The sequence below is a fragment of the Macaca mulatta genome, chromosome 19, assembly GCF_049350105.2.
Source record: "Macaca mulatta isolate MMU2019108-1 chromosome 19, T2T-MMU8v2.0, whole genome shotgun sequence".
NCBI lineage: Eukaryota > Metazoa > Chordata > Mammalia > Primates > Cercopithecidae > Macaca > Macaca mulatta.
This window is the reverse complement of record NC_133424.1, coordinates 58,651,431-58,670,700: the sequence shown is the minus strand read 5'-3', so window position 1 is coordinate 58,670,700 and position 19,270 is coordinate 58,651,431. Positions and strand designations below refer to the sequence as shown.

At 41.2% G+C, this 19,270-nt stretch overlaps 2 long non-coding RNA genes and 1 pseudogene across 4 annotated transcripts in view; 2 read left to right on the top strand and 1 right to left on the bottom strand.

The window, feature by feature from the left end:
• The window catches only part of LOC144337202 (uncharacterized), a 74,553-nt gene extending 56,352 nt beyond the window's left edge, over nt 1-18,201 (bottom strand). Inside the window, exon 1 of one of the 3 annotated variants that reach the window (XR_013409943.1) lies at nt 16,275-18,201. This is a non-coding gene — a long non-coding RNA (uncharacterized LOC144337202). Of the gene's footprint in view, nt 1-15,830 lie in introns of all 3 variants that reach the window. The other 2 variants (XR_013409940.1, XR_013409941.1) reach the window with 2 other exon arrangements.
• LOC144337203 (uncharacterized) lies at nt 232-18,054 on the top strand. The gene is made up of 4 exons (XR_013409944.1): nt 232-450; nt 5,610-5,825; nt 7,236-7,512; nt 15,851-18,054. It is a non-coding gene; the product is annotated as an uncharacterized LOC144337203 (long non-coding RNA).
• Nucleotides 496-5,215, top strand: LOC100429454 (proton-coupled zinc antiporter SLC30A5 pseudogene; annotated as a pseudogene).
• Nucleotides 18,202-19,270: the final 1,069 nt, after the last annotated feature.

Genomic DNA, 19,270 nt, shown 5'->3' with positions numbered 1-19,270 from the left:
ACAGTTCTGCTTGGCTGGGAAGGTCTCTGGAAATTTACAATCATGGCAGAAGATGAAGGGGAACCAAGGCATATCTTACATGGTGGCAGGCGAGAGAGAGGGAGAAAGTGCCACACTTTTTAACCATCAGATCTCGTGAGAACTCACTCACTATCACGAGAAAAGCATGAGGGAAACTGCCCCCATGATCCAATCACCTCCCATCAGATCCCTCCCTAACACGTGTGGTAATTCAAGGTAAGATTTGGGTGGGGAAACAGAGCCAAACCATATCAGCACCCATGACTTTAATAAATGGAGCTCACCAATAACTTCTGTGAAAATAAAGACTAACCAGATGAGAAAGCAAAGGCCATCTATTCTACAACAAATAAGTCAGCCACCATCACTTCCATTTTGGGAGAGACTCAAAGGCCAGCCGAGCAGTAGGAAAGCTTTACAGTGGAAAAGGTATCATCCTTTTTTTCACATGTTCCCTGAGTCGAGGCTGTTGGCATGGGGAAGCTGAGGATAGCTAACTACATGTACGGCATCCTATGTGATTGGTTTAGGGTACATATTTGGCTTTCCTAGGTTGCTCCTAAGTTAGAAACAGGAACAAAAATTTGGGAAGCTGTCAGTTATTAATCAAGTCCTGGCCATTTGGAGCTGACTGTTACTGGAGTTATTGTTTAGTTTCCTGGATTGTTACTAGAGATAGTCTGACTTCCTACAAGTGTGACTTACAGCAAGTGGCTTCCTGGGCTATTTATTGTAGAAAAGTGGGTTGATTTCCTAGGCAGGTAGCTGTAGGGCATGAGTCAGAGTTCTGTTTTTATATGTGGTCTGGCCATTGTCTGTATATTTTGTCTGTGTATTTTGTCTCTCATCTCTGAGAAATACAGCCATAAACCAAGCTCTTTTTGTAACACAGAGCAGAACTTCAATACAGGGGACTGCTTTCTTCATTATTGCTGTCATCTATTTGTTGCTGCTTTTTGACAGTGATGATCTCAAGGCAAAAACGGCTGAACATCCTATTTAATTAGGATAGTCCAGGGCTCTAACTTACATGCTTTACACAACCATTGCCTTCTTAGGCATGGCAGATAACAAGCATGGAATATTATTGCTAGTCTTGGCTTTGTGGTGTAAAGTTGGTTTTCATACAGCTCCCAGAAAGCTCTCTATAGACATCAGTGGAGCCAAAAGTCTTCAAGCTTTATCCCATCTTATTTCCCGCTTCTCTTGTGCCCATGGGTCATTATCTTTCCTGTGACAACTGACATTAAAGATAAATCTTGGTTTTCTCTCTTTATGCCTTCCACAATGCTTATCTTCTTTGTCGTAATCCTGGATTACATGGAATCCATTTGTTCAGTCAAAATGGAAGTTTCCAAATGTCCCCACAATTGATCCTTTCCCATTTTTGTTAGTGCTTTGGAAATTGTTGAATACATCCAACAACAGTCTGAACAAAACGGCATACCAGGAAAGTGCAGAACACATTCTGTCTGGAGGAGTGGTAGTGAGTGCTAGGTCTTCATTTTGTCTACCAATGTCTTTTCATCTCCCTCTAAGAGAGGACGGAATGCTTTTTGCCTCTGTAGAATCATTCTATGATGTGTTGACCAGCAGTCTGGGTCTCATCTCAGATGTATTTCACACACTCTATGACTGCTGTGTTTTAGTCACGATATTTATTGCTGCCCTGATGAAAAGATGGAATGCAATGGGGATTTTTCTCCTATGGGTGCACCCAAAAAGAAATTCTCTCTCAATTTATTAATGGACTTTTTCTTTTTTCCAAGAAAATTCCATTTGTATTTCAATTAGTATTAAAACAAACTTACAAGTGTTTTGAAGGAATTGACCTCTTCCCTAAAATGTACCTTTCCATTCTGAGCAGCAGCTCTAATGTACTGTATTTCCTTGACACCATCACTAAGTATGAGCCACATCATCAATTTGATAGCAGATTTGTAAAAACCAAACCAAAACATTACATTACATCCAGAATGTGATGATTCTTCCAAATCACTTTCAGCCATTGGCAGCAATCACAGTGACAGGCTGTCTACTCCCACTCCTGCTCCCCAGGCTTAAGCTATCAGAAAATCTGTTCTCTAATATATTTGGAAGTTCTAAGGTCAAACAACTTTCAGGGCTGCTTGATTCAGCTGCTCATCCATGTCCTCAAGGTCCCAGCTTGTGTTCATCTCGGCTTTGTGGTCGTGACTGTACTGGTTTCACCTCCAGGCTCCTGGCACACGGATGCAACAGTTTTGGTATCACATCCAAACACAGCAATGTCCAGAGATCCAAAGAGATTCTCAGTCTTTTTCTTAGGAAGGAGGGACCTTCCTAGAAGCCCCATAGCTTTTTTCCTTTCTCATTGGAAAAACAGGGTCACTAGTTCACTCTGAAACCAATTGCTGACATGGGGTGGGGGCCACTATAATTATTTAAGGCCAAACAGAATGTACCCTCAGGTGGTGGTGTTGGTGGTTTTTGTCATAATTGCAGATCTTGGACCTCCAAAATAAATGTGAAGCACAACAAAGAATACTTGCCTATTAGTTAGATTGCTTAATGTAAACTCTCAGTTTTGTTGAATTAGTATTATTGGAAATTAAACTGCCTTTTGAAAGTTAGATGGGAGCTTCTGACACATAGATGCTCAGCATCTCAGGGATAAATCTTCATAAAAGGAATAAACTGGTCACTCCAATTTCTCCTAGCTTTGAAAGTTGTAGAGTCTATTCTGGAGGACTATTTAATGAAGCAGTTTTGAATGCAACAGGAAAAGTTCCATGTAACAAAGTTTTATGTTTCACTGCTTCATCATATGTAATATTTTTTATTTTTATTTTTTATTTGTACAGACTTGGGGTGTACATTTACAGGTTTGTTACAAGGATATACTTCATAATGGTGAGGTTTGGGTTTCTATTAATAGATTTTTCTAATAGCAAAACTTGTTTTTGTGTTAGTCGGTGGCTCAATTGATCATCTAGGATTAGATACACATGTTAACACCAGTCTCAGCTAGAGGGCTGGCAGTAAACCTGATTGGTATCTATGCTCATAACAATACCTGTTGAGCTTCTCAATGAAGATGTCACTCATCTGATCATAGCCATTTGCATCTTATACACGGACACCATGACTGTGAAAGAGTCACAGCCATTAATGAGGCATGAATGCTAGAAGAAAGATGTATTTCCATATGTTTTGGCAGAGACACTTGGCAATGTGGGTGTGATCACATCCATTATGCTCACAGAGCAGTGTGGGTGGTTCATTGCTTAACTCTTCTATTCCTTTTTATTGCCACATGAATACTTCTCAGTGTTGTCCCATTAACTAAAGATGCCTGTGAGGTTATCAGGTCATCCTTTTGAGACTACCACCAGAATATCCAACAGATATACATACTACTTTTAAAAACTGAAGGCTTCGGCCGGGCGCGGTGGCTCACGCCTGTAATCCCAACACTTTGGGAGGCCGAGACGGGCGGATCACAAGGTCAGGAGATCGAGACCATCCTGGCTAACACGGTGAAACCCCGTCTCTACTAAAAATACAAAAAATTAGCCGGGCATGGTGGTGGGTGCCTGCAGTCCCAGCTACTCAGGAGGCTGAGTCAGGGGAATGGCATGAACCTGGGAGGCGGAGCTTGCAGTGAGCCGAGATTGCACCACTGCACTCCAGCCTGGGCGACAGCGCAAGACTCCATCTCAAAAAAAAAAAACCAAAAAAAAAAAAAAAAAACAAAACTGAAGACTTCATATTACACTGAGACCTTCACTTTTTGATATCATTCTGCCACTATTGGGACAGGACCAACTGATATAGAGGTGACATCCAATGTGCTGGAACAAAGAATAGCACTGCAAGTTATAGGAGTAAAGACCCTAGAGTAAACAATTTAACAATTCAAGTGGAAAAAGGGTTACTTTCAACATATGTCTGATCTAAGAACTGGATTTTATAATGTTCTGGCTATAACAAAACAAACGAAGAGTATGAAGTACTGCAAAAGACAGTATTTACATCATGTAAGATAACTCAACAACTACCCTGGGGTATGAGCAATAAAGAATAAATGACTCAGTATTTATGTTGCTGGAGGTAAAAAAATTGCACACAATTATACAGAAACATGTCACCATATTTAAAAAAAATAATAAAGCTCCTCATTATTAAATCAAGGAGTCTTTCTTACAGGAAATTTAAATACAGAGTGAAACATTAATTGTAGAAGTAAAATAATTGTTATTTGAATTACATATATAAACAGAAGTTTAAAATGTAAGTGAACATGGTATATCATATCATCTTGGAAAATAGACAAATAATAATGAGTTCTAATGAAGACCAAAATCACTTCTGGGTGTTTACTTCTTGTCAGAAGGTATCTCCACTATAAACTGTATTTGCATGCTTAAACACCTACAGTAAAGGTTGAACAACTTTTTGCATAGCCTAAGGATAAAATAGGAAAAAAGTTATATTTTATGGATTCTCTGTAAATAAAAGTAGTTCCTAATTATAACTTAAGTCCATTAAGTAAACTCTACATTGCCACTTTTACTGTATACTAAACTATTTGGGAAAATTTCAGCCACTGATATGAAATAAGCAATGAGAATATGAAAGTGTAACATTACAGTTTTTGATGTATCCTAAAACCAATCCTGGAGAGCCACAGGGGGCAAGGGGAGCTCCCATCCCCAGCCAAAAAAGGCAGTGAGTGATTGTGTTGTTGCAGAAACCAGGAGGATCAGAGAGACCTCAGGGTGAAATATTGGAGGATCTTTATTGAGTGCATTCAGACCCAGCAGACTTAATGTCCAAAAACTGGGCCCTGAACAAAGACAGGGTCTTGCTTATATACCTTCTTCTGAGTGGCATAAAAGTGAATGTAAAGAAGAAGAACAAAGGCAGTTTATCAAACAGTGACAGGCTCATAACTCAGGTTTATATATGTCTCTTGCTCTGTGGCCCCTACGGCTGTTATCTAGCTTTTGCTAAAGGAGTCTTGCCCAAACTTATGTCCTTTGCTGTGGTGCCTAGATGGCTACAATCTAGGATCACTCGAGCATGTCCTGTGACCTTTGTTATGCAGCTCAGATGAAAAACAGAAACTTACAGGTATTAGTGTCAGGCCTGTGAGCCCAAGCTAAGCCATCATATCTCCTGTGACCCGCAGGTATACATTCAGATGGCCTGAAGCAACTGAAGATCCACAAAAGAAGTGACAATAGCCAATTCCTGCCTTAACTGATGATATTCCACCATTATGATTTGTTCTTGCCCCACCCTAACTGATCAACTGACTTTGTGACAATATACCCTCCCTGCCCTTGCGATAATGTACTTTGTGATATTCCCCACCCTTATGAATCATACTTTGTATGATACACTCTCCTTATCCTTGGGAAGGTAATTTGTAATATTCTCCCCTGCCATTAAGAAGGTATTTTGTAATATTCTCCCCACCCTTGAGAATGTACTTTGTAAGATCCACCCCCTGCCCACAAAAAATTGCTCCTAACTCCATTGCCTATTCCAAACCTATAAGAACTAATGATAATCCCACCACCCTTTGCTGACCCTCTTTTCAGGCTCAGCCTGCCCATAACCAGGTGATTAAAAAGCTTTATTGCTCACACAAAGCCTGTTTGGTGGTCTCTTCACATGGATGCATGTGACATTTGGTGCTGAAGACCCTTCAGGAGATCAGTCCCCTGTCCTCACCCTCACTCCATGAGGAGATCCACCTACCACCTTGGGTCCTCAGACCAACCAGCCCAAGGAACATCTCACCAATTTCAAATCAGGTAAGTCGTCTTTTCACTATCTTCTCCAATCTCTCTCGCTATCCCTCCACCCTTCAATCTCCCCTTTCCTTAATTTTAGTTCCTTTCCCTTTCTGGTAGAGACAAAGGACACATCTTTTATCCATAAACTCAAAACTCCAGCGCTGGTCACGCATTCAGGAAGACAGTCTTCCCATGGTGTTTAATCACTGTGGGGATGCTTGCCTGATTATTAACCCACATTTCAGAGGTGTCTGATCACTGTGGGAATGCCTGCCTTGATCCCTCACCTTGGTGGCAAGTACCACCTCCCCTGGGTGGCAAGTACCACCCCACCTCCTCCATGTCTCTACCGTCTCTTTTCTCTGGGCTTGCCTCCTTCACTATGGGCAAACATTCACCCTCCATTCCTCCTTCTTCTCCTTTAGCCTGTGTTCTCAAGAACTTAAACCCTCTTCAATTCTCACCTGACCTAAAACCTAAGCATTTTATTTTCTTCTGCAACATTGCTTGGCCCCAATACAACCTTGATAATGGCTCTAAATGGCCAGAAAATGGCATTTTTGATTTCTCCATTCTACAAGACCTAAATAATTTTTGTTGAAAAATGGGCAAACGGTCTCAGGTGCCTGACATCCAGGCATTCTTTTACACATTGGTCCCTCCCTAGTCTCTGCTCCCAATGTGACTCATCCCAAATCTTTCTTCCTTCTCTCCTGTCTGTTCCTTCAGTTTCCACCTCAAGTTCTGAGTTCTTTGAATCCTCCTTTTCTACAGACTCATCTGACCTCTCCCCTCCTCCCCAGGCTGCTCCTCGCCAGGCCGAGGCAGGTCCCAATTCTTCCTCAGCCTCCGCTCCCCAGCCCTATAATCTTTCTTTCACCTGCCCTTTTCATACCTGGTCTGGCTTACAGTTTCATACCATAACTAGCCCTCCCCCACCTGCCCAACAATTTCCTCTTAAAGAGGTGGCTGGAGCTAAAGGAACAGTCAAGATTAATGCTCCTTTTTCTCTATCAGACCATTCCCAAATCAGTTAGCATTTAGGCTCTTTTTTACCAAATATAAAAATCCAGCCCAGTTCATGGCCCATTTGGCAACAACCCTTAGATGCTTTACTGCCTTAGACCCAAAGGGGCCAGAAGGCCGTCTTATTCTCAATATGCATTTTATTACCCAATCCACTCCCGACATTAGAAAAAGCTCCACAAATTAGATTCCAGCCCTCAAACCCCACAACAGGACTTAATTAACCTCGCCTTCAAGGTGTACAATAATAAAAAAAAGAGGCAGCCAAGTGGCAATGTATTTCTGAGTTGCAATTACTTGCCTCCACTGTGAGAGAAAGCCCAGCTACATCTCCAGCACACAAGAACTTTGAAACACCTAAATTGCAGCGGTCAGGCATTCCTCCAGGACCTCTTCCCCCAGGATCTTGCTTCAAGTGCTGGAAATCTGGCCACTGGGCCAGGGAATGCCTGCAGCCTGGGATTCCTCCTAAGCTGTGTCCCATCTGTGTGGGACCCCACTGGAAATCGGACTGTCCAACTTGCCCAGCAGCCACTCCCAGAGCCCCTGAAACTCTGACCCAAGACTGACTGACTCCTTCCCAGATCTTCTCAGCTTAGTGGTTGAAGACTGATGCTGCCTGATCACCGTGGAAACCTCCTGGACCATCAAGAGCTTTGGGTAACTCTTACAGTGAAGGGTAAGTCCATCCCTTTCTTAATCAATATGGAGGCTACCCACTCCACATTACCTTCTTTCCAAGGGCCTGTTTCCCTTACCTCCACAACTGTTGTGGGTATTGACAGCCAGGCTGCTAGACCCCTCAAAACTCCCCCACTCTGGTGCCAACTTGGACAACATTCTTTTATGCGTTCCTTTTTAGTTATCCGCACCCGCCCAGTTCCCTTATTAGGTCAAGACATTTTTACTAAATTATCTGCTACCCTGACTATTCCTGGGCTACAACCACACCTCACTGCCACCCTTTTCCCCAGTTCAAAGCCTCCTTCACATCCTCCCCTTGTATCTCCCTACCTTAATCGACAAGTACGGGATACCTCTACTCCCTCCTTGGCAACCAATCATGCACCCCTTATCATCCCATTAAAACCTAATCACCCTTACCCTGCTCAATGCCAATATCCCATCCTACAGCAGGCTTTAAAAAGGTTAAAGCCTGTTATCACCAGCCTGTTACAACATGGCCTCTTAAAAGCCTACAAACTCTCCTTACAACTCTCCTGTCCTACCTGTCCAAAAACCGGACAAGTCTTACAGGCTGGTCCAAGATCTTCATCTTATCAACCAAATTGTCTTGCCTATCCACCCCGTGGTGACAAACCCATATACTCTCCTATCCTCAATACCTCCCTCCACAACCCATTATTCTGTTCTGGATCTCAAACATGCTTTCTTTACTATTCCTTTACACCCTTCATCCCAGCCTCTCTTCACTTTCACTTGGACTGACCCTGACACCCATCAGTCCTAGCAACTTACCTGGGCTGTACTGCCACAAGGCTTCAGGGACAGCCCCCATTACTTCAGTCAAGCCCTTTCTCATGATTTACTTTCTTTCCATCCATCTGCTTCTTACCTTATTCAGTATTTTGACAACCCTCTACTTTATAGCCCATCCTACAAATCTTCCCAACAGGACACCCTCCTGCTCCTCCAACATCTGTTCTCAAAAGGATATCGTGTATCACCCTCTAAAGCCCAAATTTCTTCCTCATCCGTTACCTATCTTGGCATCTTTCTTCATGAAAACACACGTGCTCTCCCTGCTGATCGTATCCGGCTAATCTCTCAAACCCCAACCCCTTCTACGAAACAACTCCTTTCCTTCCTAGGCATGGTTAGGTACCTTCTCCTTTGGATACCTGGTTTTGCCATCCTGACTAAACCATTATATAAACTCTACCTGACTTCAAACTATACTACAAGCCTACAACATGGTACTGGTACCAAAACAGACACACAGACCATTGGAACAGAATAGAGATCTCAGAAATAAGTCCACACATCTATAACCATCTGATCTTTGACAAACCTGACACAAACAAGAAATGGGGAAAGGATTCCCTATTTAATAAATGGTGCTGGGAAAACTGGCTAGCCATATGCATAAAATTGAAACTGGACCCCTTCCTTACATCTTACACAAAAATTAACTCAAGATGGATTAGAGACTTAAATGTAAAACCCCAAACCCAAAAACTTCTATTAAAACTCTAGAAGAAAATCTAGGCAACACCATTCAGGACATAGGCATGGAAAAATATTTCATGACCAAAACACCAAAAGCAGTTGCAACAAAAGCAAAATTGACAAATGGGACCTAATTAAAGACCTTCTGCACAGCAAAAGAAACTATCATCAGAGTGAACAGACAAACTACAGAATGGGAGAATGTTTTTGCAATCTATTCATCTGACAAAGGTCTAATATCCAGAATCTACAAGGAACTTAAACAAATTTACAAGAAAAAAAAAAAATCAAAAAGTAGGCAAAGGATATGAACATACAATTCTCAAAAGAAGACATTTATGTGACACACAAACATATGAAAAAAAAGCTCAACATCACTGATCATTAGAGAAATGCAAATCAAAATCACAAGATGCCATATCATGCCAGTCAAAATGGTGATTATTTAAAAAGTCAAGAAACAACGGTTGCTGGCAAGGCTGTGGAGAAACAGGAATGCTTTTATACTATTGGTGGGAATGTAAATTAGTTCAACAGTTGTGGAAAACAGTGGCAATTCCTCAAGGATCTAGAACTAGAAGTACCATTTGACCCAGCATTCCCATTACTGGGTATAAACACAAAGGAATATAAATTATTCTATTAAAAAGATACATGCACACGTATGTTTACTGCAGCACTATTCACAATAGCAAAGACATGGAATCAGCCCAAATGTCCATCAATGATAGACTAGATAAAGAAAACACGGCACACATACACTATGGAATACTATGCAGCCATAAAAGGAATGAGATCATGTCCTTTGCAGGGACATAGATGAAGCTGGAAGCCATTATCCTCAGCAAACTAACACAGGAACAGAAAACCAAACACTGCATGTTCTCACTCATAAGTGGGAGCTGAACAGTTAGAACATATGGACACAGAGAGGGGAATAGCACACACTGGGGCCTGTCAGTGGGGGCAGAGAAAGGGAAAGCATCAGGATAAATAGCTAATGCATGAAGGGCTTAATACTAGGTGATGGGTTGATAGGTGCAGCAAACCACCATGGCACATGTTTACCTATGTAACAAACCTGCACATCCTGCACATGTATCCAAGAACTTAAAATAAAATTTAAAAACAGAAAAAAAAGAAAAATAAAAAAACAAAATTACAACAAAACAAAAACTGATTGGGGTGAGGTAATGGAGACTTTCACTTTTAGCTCTATAGACTTCTATCATTTTGAATAGAACACATATATTCATACACTGCTTATCCAATAAAATCAATCTAAATATTTTTTTAAACCAACCCCTCTGCAAAATAAATTTTCTTACTTTTGATTAAAAAGGAAAACTCAATTGGCCATTTTTGTGTGGGTCTATTTCTGGATATTCCATTACGTTCCATCGATCTGTATGTTCTTCCATTCACCAATAAGATACCATCTTGATTACTACACCTTTATAAAAGCCTCAGAATCAGGTCCCTAAACTTGGTTCTTCTTTTACAAAATTGTCTTGGCTATTCTAGTTCTTTTGCCTTTCCTTACACATTTGAGAATCAGCTTTACAATATGACTCCCCCCCAAAAAAAATCCTCCCAGGCTGTTAGGTTTGCTTTGAATGTACATATCAAGGTGAAGAATACTGACATCTAACAATGAGTCTTCCAGTCCATGGCTACAGTATATCTCTCCATTGATTTAGATCTTTATGTCCCAGTTTTTGAACTTTTCCGCATACAGATCCACACACATTTTGTTTGATTCAGGCATAGATATTTAATTTTTGATACCCTTTTAAATTGCTTTTAATTTCAAATTTGAATTGTTCAAAGAGACAGACAGTGAACAATTCAAATGTGAATTGTTCCACAGACGATTGTTTATAGTCTATAGAAATATATTTTATTACTTTATATTAATTGACTTGGTAGTCTGTGAACTTGCTAACCTTATTTATTTGTCCTATGAATTCTTTATAGATTCCCTGGGATTTTCTACATCGGCAATAATGTCTGTGAATAGACAGTTCATCACTTATTTTCCAATCTGTATGCGTTTTTGCCTCATTACACTAGTTAGGACTTCCCGTACAAAAATGAATAGAAGTGGTGAAAATAGACTCCCTTGCCTTGTTCCCGACCTTAGGAGGAAAACATTCCATCTTTACCATTAAATATGATGTTAGCTGTAGGATTTTTGTAGATGCCTTTTACAAAGTTAAGCAAGTTCCCTGATATTTCTAGTTTTCTGAGAATGCATTTTATTCTGCTTATGAATGTTTTAATTGCTCAGAAACCCATATACACTTCCAGTGAGATATTATTAATGTCTTATTAAGTTTTATATTTTGATCACCATTATAGAAAGTATTAATAGATGCATTTTATAAACCTGAGGTTTTCATAATTAAAAGCAATTTCCTCATCAATTGTCCAACTGCTTCAAATATCAAGGTCTTTAAGCAAAGATCTTCAGAAAATTTTATAAGTAAAAATAAATTACCAATAAAGAGAGGCAGCTTCTAGTAAATATTTAGTTGTTATTAAACTAATATTTAATTTTAATTTCCTTACAGACTTAAGTTTATTAGCTTGAGGTGAACTTTATTAGTTAAAAATTATTTATCATTTTGAAGTTTTAAAAATATAATTTTGTCAATTTTAAATTGTCACTTTTCTGGTTGAGGCTACCTTAGACATAAAAAGTATCAAACTAGGCCGGGCGCGGTGGCTCAAGCCTGTAATCCCAGCACTTTGGGAGGCCGAGACGGGCGGATCACGAGGTCAGGAGATCGAGACCATCCTGGCTAACCTGGTGAAACTGCGTCTCTACTAAAAAATACAAAAAACTAGCCGGGCGAGGCGGCGGGCGCCTGTAGTCCCAGCTACTCGGGAGGCTGAGGCAGGAGAATGGCGTGAACCCGGGAGGCGGAGCTTGCAGTGAGCTGAGATCCGGCCACTGTACTCCAGCCTGGGCAACAGAGTGAGACTCCGTCTCAAAAAAAAAAAAAAGTATCAAACTTCCCAAAAACATTTTGGAGTCATTTCTACTTAGAGAGACAGTGTGTCCTTTTAAAAGATCAACTGCATTATAACTTAGATTATCTGATAAAATACCAATTTCAAGAAATGGTCAAAAATTAGGTATTACAGACAGGCATGGTGGCTCACACCTGTAATCCTGGCACTTTGGGAGGCTGAGGCAGTAGGATAATTTGAGGCCAGGAGTTCAAGAAATGCCTAGGCAACACAGTGAGATCCCATCTCTACAAAAAAAAAATTTTTTTTTTGAGACAGGGTCTCACTCTGTCACCCAGGCTGGAGTACTAGAGCACAGTGGTGCAATCTCAGCTCACTGCAGCCTCAGCTGCCCAAGTTCAAGTGATTCTCCCACCTTAGCCTCCCGAGTAGCTGGGACTACCAGCACACATCACCAAGCCCAGCTAATTTTTGTATTTTTTGGTAAAGGCAGGGTTTCACCATGTTGACCAGGCTGGTCTCAAACTCCCAACCTCAAGTGATCCACCCGTCTCAGCCTCCCTACATGTTGGGATTACAGGTATGAGCCACCGTGCCTGGCCCAAAAAATATTTTTTTTTTTTTGATTAGTCAGGAGTGGTGGTGCGTGCCTATAGTCCCAGTTACTCAGGAGACTGAGGCAGAAGAATCGCTTGAGCCCAGGAGTTTGAGGGTGCAGTGAGCCATCACCACACCACTGCAGGCCAGCCTAGGTGACAGAACAAGACCCCAATCTCTAAAAAACAACAACACAAAGTTAGTCTTGCGTTAAGAAAAGAAACAACCCCAAAATGTGAATCAAGAGCCTTGACAGTGATTGAAAGTAATTATTTAACTTATCTTAAAATCCAGGTTTGAATATAAAAAATGTTTACCAAATGTGCTTAATTTCTCCCCATTATAGAAGAAATGTGACACTTCAAACTTTTGATTATGGTATATGCACTTAATACATTGCATTTTTACAGATTTTAGTCTAACCAGTAATTCAGAAAGGCATTAAAACAAAACATAAATTGAAACTTTATTTTTATATAAAAATTTATCACACTGTTTGAGTTCATTTTTTAAAAATACTTTTGTATTTGTCATTGAAACTGCTGAGGCTCTCAAATTCCATAGCTAATGACTGTGTTTCTTTAGCTGAATAATTCTTTCAACTGAAGACATTAAGTGTACAGAGTCATCTTCCAGCTCTTGTAGCTGCTTCTTCTGTGTATTAGCAACAAGAGTATGAAAACAGAAACAATAGGACTCTAAGTTGAACAAAGGCTTTCATTTCATAGTAAGCCTGTTTTACACCTACAATGAGTGACATCAGTCTTTCTTTCTTACAAAACGTATTATAAGTAAAATAGGATATAATAATAGGTTATCTCAGCAACAGAAATATGACTCACAAGTAGAAACAGAAACATGGAAAACACAAGTGCTTCTTCTAACAGAACAATCTGTATACTGATTATTTAAAGTTTTATGACTGTGTACTAATTTCAAAGAAATATGTAGGCCAAGCACCTTACATGCCAAACACCTTACAGAACTGAAGACATTCTAAGTAACAGTTTGCCTATATTCTTTCACAAATATCCCCCCTTAATGGCCTCCTCACACTAAAATGTGATAATAAATACATTTTCATGGAGCCAGGTATGGGGAAACAGAAAAAGAAAGTAATAGTAATTTGAACCGAAGAGAAGATGGTGTGAAAACTGAACTCCTGAAAGCATGACTGGTCTGCTAACCAAGGACATGAATAGTACTAATAAGGAATTTCCTCATTAAAGAGTGAAAGAATGAAACAGCCAATGTAGAAGTGTATACTCTGCTAAAATAGACTTCGAGATGAAAGTGAGGATTCTCCCATTTCTAGCCATGATCATGTTAACTGAAACCAGACTAGCTCTCTTGACATTAACAACTATAAAACTGCACACTGAATAAAACATATGAAGTCACTGTGTTTAGGTACCAGACAACAGGTAGCACAAGACTGCAATTCCTGAGGGGATGGACATTTACAGGGTGAGCCCTTAGATAAACAAGTTATTTGCCAAAGAACAGTTTCCCAACTGCAGTGCAGATAGCTGGGATCTGAGCACAGGACAGCAGTTCTGCAGCAATGAGGACATTCAGGGCAGCTGGTGAGGGTAGAGTCTCTGAGGTATGGTATCAAAGAAGAACTGTGCAGAGGTAAGCACCAGATGTCCTTGTGGAGTCTTCCCCAAATTCCTGGCTGAGGGCGAGGCTGCATCAATGCACAGACAAGACCATCCAAGGCTTACCAGAGAGGTAAGCCTTAAGGAAGAACTATCCCAGAATGGAGGAGAGTAAGAAAACACAATAATGAATTGCAACACTGGATTCTGGATTGCACCATAAGGTGGACAGCAGTGGGACAACTGATGAAACTCAAATAAGGTCTGCAGATCAGTTAACAGCATCATGTCAATATTAGTTTTCTGGTTTCAATAATTTTATTAAGGCTATGCAACATTAGAGGAAGCTGAATGAAAAACACCAATTCACCATACTATTATTGCAACTTCTTTGTAAGTCTAAAATTATTTTAAAATAAGTTAGACAGTAGTTTAAATGTTGCATATAAAAACGCAATAACGATAATGAATACTTCCTAACGATGCAATCAGGATGCCTTCACATGCTCCCTCACACCTGAAATAAGTGTTACGTATCTAAGGCTCTCTCTTCAGCGTTTTGTATCTAAGGCTCCCCTGCCCTTTGGTGTGGCCTGGTTTAGCCAGTCCAAACCAGATGCAGATAGTTGTGTGGGAAGCTTGGCGACACAGACAGTTCCACTATCACCCACAAGATAACTGGTCAATTGTGGGCTGGGCTTAAAAGGTGGGCTGATGATCCCCAGTGCATGATGAGCATGGCAGTAAATGCACAGGGAGACTAGGTTCCCATCCACCAAGGGAAGCCTGCGCTAGAGTGTCCACCTGGACAGGAAGTGATGGACACAGTCCTGAAAGCACAGCAGGCACTGCTCCCACCCACCAATGGGCAGCCTGCCTGGAGAGTCAGCCGTGGACGTCAAGGCTGGAATTCCCTTTCTGGCTCAGCAAAATTACCAGAGACCAAACCATAGACACCATAGAACTCCTTTACCTAGTCAACACTGTCTGACTCTTTCGTGACGTAAGTCTCAAACCAAGAACACCAACAGGGACAGGGCCACACATCTCAACACTGACACCACACCCCCTTGACACTCAGAATGCTTAAGTCCTGAATCACAAGATCTCAACTTCTTTTTTGGAAAGGTGTTTCTTTATCTCATGATTTACAAAGATACAAAGACTAGATCAGAAGGACCAAAATACTTTCTGAAATTAGAAACAAAATTATTATAACATTCAAATAGAATCATTCCCACGAACAAACCATGACTCACAGAATTTAATTACTAAGTAGCTGTCGTTTTTACACCTCTTTCCTTTTAAATTTATTCTTTTTTATTTTAAAAAATAAATAGAGATGGAGTCTCCCTATGTTGACTCGCTATGTTGATGAGAATGGTCTCAAACTCCTGGCCTCAAGTGATTCTCCCATCTCGGCCTCCTAAAGTGCTGGAATTACAGGCATGAGCCACCTCTTGCAGCTTAAATGTATTCTGTAGTGCTAGTTCTTCCCCCGCCCCAGGATAAAAGTTAGGTCAAATCCCATTAATTTTTCTGGTGATTTTATTTAATAAATATCTGCCCATGACTCATTTAAAATGGCCTTACGTATATAAAAGTGAAAACGACAATCTTGATTTAAACTTACATTTTCACTGTCTCTTCCAGTTCTGATCTGCAGTCAAGTGGAAGCCTGAACTCGAGGAAGGGAAGGCCCTCTGACTCATGATTTCCGACCTAGCACGGTTAAGAATCTTCCCCCATTTGCTGACTTAGTTTCTGAATCTACTGTGTTTAGGGCTCAAGGAGAGAAGCCAGGGAGCAATAGAGTTCTTCCTTGATGGGCAGCATTGTGGTGATCTAACATTGACACTGTCCTGAGGTTGCAAATACTTGAAACTGACTCTTTCCTTTAGGGGAGACTTTTGGCTTCTAGGCAGAAATCTCTCATCTGAGCTTCCTTTGATGAGGGCAATTTCATCTGGATATTTACAACCCTTATCCACCATGCAAAGTTTCTGATTCAAATCCAGGCTGCAACCAAGCTGACAGGAGTGGTGCAGACAATGATGTAGCCAAAGCAGATAGGTACCTGCCATTCACCGACGACGTATAAATGTTTCCAAAGCGCCTGAGGCCTGGAAACTCCGGTGGCTGGTTGGGGGATCATGGCCAGGGGCGGCGGAGAACATCTGAGCCCCTGTGTGACCTGGGTCTCATTCGGGCTATGGGGGTGCAAACAGGTTCCAATCCGCGAGGAGGATGCACTAAAGTGACCCGCTTAGGCTGCAAAACCAGGTGCACTGTGGCAGGCACGACTCGCTGAGCTCCATTTTGGAGGCGGGGAACTCTGAGGCGGCGACTTGACACCCCTCCTGGGCAGCCAAAACAAACCATTGCGGAGGATTCTTGTCCCACGCAAGGAGCGACCTCAGCCATGAACTCTGCAGCATCACAAGTGTCCAGAACGCCCGGAAGTGGCAACGCCTACTGACACCAAGGCGGCCACTGAAACGGAAACTTGGTGGCCAAGGCCGCCTCACCCATGCGCCTGCGCGAGCTCTACTGACGACGCCTGCGCACTGCAAGGTGGGCGCCGCTCTCCAGTTTCTAAGCAGTCTCCTACTGCCGTCTAGTGTTGGCTACTGGAATATCGGCTAAAATTCCCCCAGAGAGAGCGCCTCGCAGGCCTTTTGACCAACTGTTGTGAATTGATACACTGCTATGTTTGCTGCATTTTACAGTGAGCCTTGACCCCACAATTGATTGCTATTATAACCCCTACAAAAACTAATTGACAAAAAAGACCAATGGGTTAGGGTGTGAAGGCTACTGGGTAATACAGGTCCAGGTGGTCTTATATTAAACTTGTTAATCCAAGTCCATGGAAGTCCTGGGAGGAAAAGTTCTCAACAGATCTTAGGGCCGCTTCGTAAGTTGGCCTCAGGTGATCTTCTCTCAACACTGATTCGTTGGAACCATCCTGGGTTAAATTAATATGGAATGTGTTATCAGGCAACATTGTTTACCATTAAAAAGTCCCTCAGTATGTACTTAAAAGGACTGTGACTGGACACTTAGACCCAGATGACTGTGTAACCTGGACTACAAAAGAAAAAAAAGTTTAAAAAATAAGCCTTGGTTTTCCACAGTGGAGTTTCTTGTTCCTGAGTATAACACTTGTATGCTTTGGAAGCTACACTTAAAGGCTGACAGAAGCTCATGGTTCCTGTCATGTATTGGCTATTATTTTTGCTTGGCTAAACTGCACCGTTGCTCGGTGGAGTCACCAGATATGGGAGTGACGAGCTTCAGATGATGCCAGTCTCAGTACCAATTCTCTTCAATCACATAAGAGACCTTAACTGAGAACCATCTGGCTGAGCTGGGTCAATCCTCAGAACTGTGAGAGGTAATAATAAAGTTATTGTTGTTGCTTTCAGCCATTAAGTTCTAGGATGGTTTGTCATGTAGCATTGGATAACCTGAACCTTTCCACTACATGATGACGGTTTTAATCAAATATGCACGAGGATATGCAGCTGAAAACCCAAAATGCCATTCAGTATGGGTCTAGGCACAAAGTAGGACGAATTCTGAAAACGTCGTATTTTGATGCAGAAGAGAGTTGTACTTAATTCAAATTGCAAACAGTGGATAGAAAAAAAATTGTGGAAGAGCTTACAATGGAATTGAGATGGAGAAAGTTGGGAGGACATAGAGGTGGATTTGATTTATTTGATGGATGCTACCCTAACACTTTGGTAAAATCAATTTGCAAAATCAATCATTTGGCATAGGTAGGAACTTCCTGCAGTTGAGCCCCTGGAATGATGGATATGCTTAATGTCAATAAATTTTGGAATTAATCTCATGATTATCAGAAAATCCCACATTTGTCTTCATCCCATAATTATCTGAACATTTTGCTTGTCATGCCTCTACTGTCCCTCAAGCCATGGACGCAGAGTTTATTCCCACGTACAGGTTTCTCTTTCCCATGAACAAATGTTATAATGCCCCTCGACACTCCCAACTTCACTTTCAATTGTATCAATCTCTTTGAATAATCAATTTGTGTCTTTGCTGATTTTCTCAATTGTATGTCTGTTTCCTACTTGCAACCACTATGTAAGATCAGCAGCATACTTCCTGAGTTCAGATTGACATTCACATGCAAAAGACAACATAGCTTTAGCTTGGCACCAGGATTTTAAAAACAGGAAGGACATCTAACATGTCAGCATGAAAGAGTTAGATTCATCTTTATTGGGAATACTTACAACTATCGAGGTGTTGCTTTCCAGCCGCCAAAATAGGCAGTTCAATTGAAAGGAGTAAGACCGTCTGGTTGGTGGTATGGACCATTCCTCAAACAGGACAGGCAAAAATAGCTTATATCAGTTTATGAGTGTAGCTCCCAACATACACAACTGTCATGCTCAGTAACAAAAGACTCCACCCATGGCAGCCAAGACTTAATTCCTACACCATGTTTTGTAGTTCAGGTTATGTAATCTTTCTGAGGCTATGTGTCTACTCACGTCCTTGTAGTCCAGATCAAGGGTCTTTTAAATGATAAACAATGTTGCCCGATAACACAGTCAGTACTCCACATTAATTTTAACCCAGTATGTTTCCAAATCAAAGAAATCGGAAATGTAGCTTCCCGTTCCAAAATGGTGTCATAGAAGCAAGCTGGCTTCACTCCCCCAACTCCCACAGAAAACCAAAACCAAATATACAGTGTAGAGATTAACACCAGAAATATCCAATAACTCAAATATGAAGACAGAACAGTTCCCAGGGCCACAGAGAAGTGAAAAGAACTCTGAGCAGAGGGTAAGAAAATCCGACTTCCACATTTGTGACTCCCCTCCCTCCATTCTGCAGGGCACCAAACTTGTGGAATATTTTCCCCCAATCCACTGTTTCTACACTAGGAAAAAAGATCAAGGTGAACAACCAGTTTCCCCACTATCTTGGGTTCCCTGGCAGGAGACCTGTCCTCCATTTTTTTTTTTTTTTTTTTTTTTTTTTTTTTTTTTTTTTTGAGACAGAGTCTTGCTCTGTCACCCAGGCTGGAGT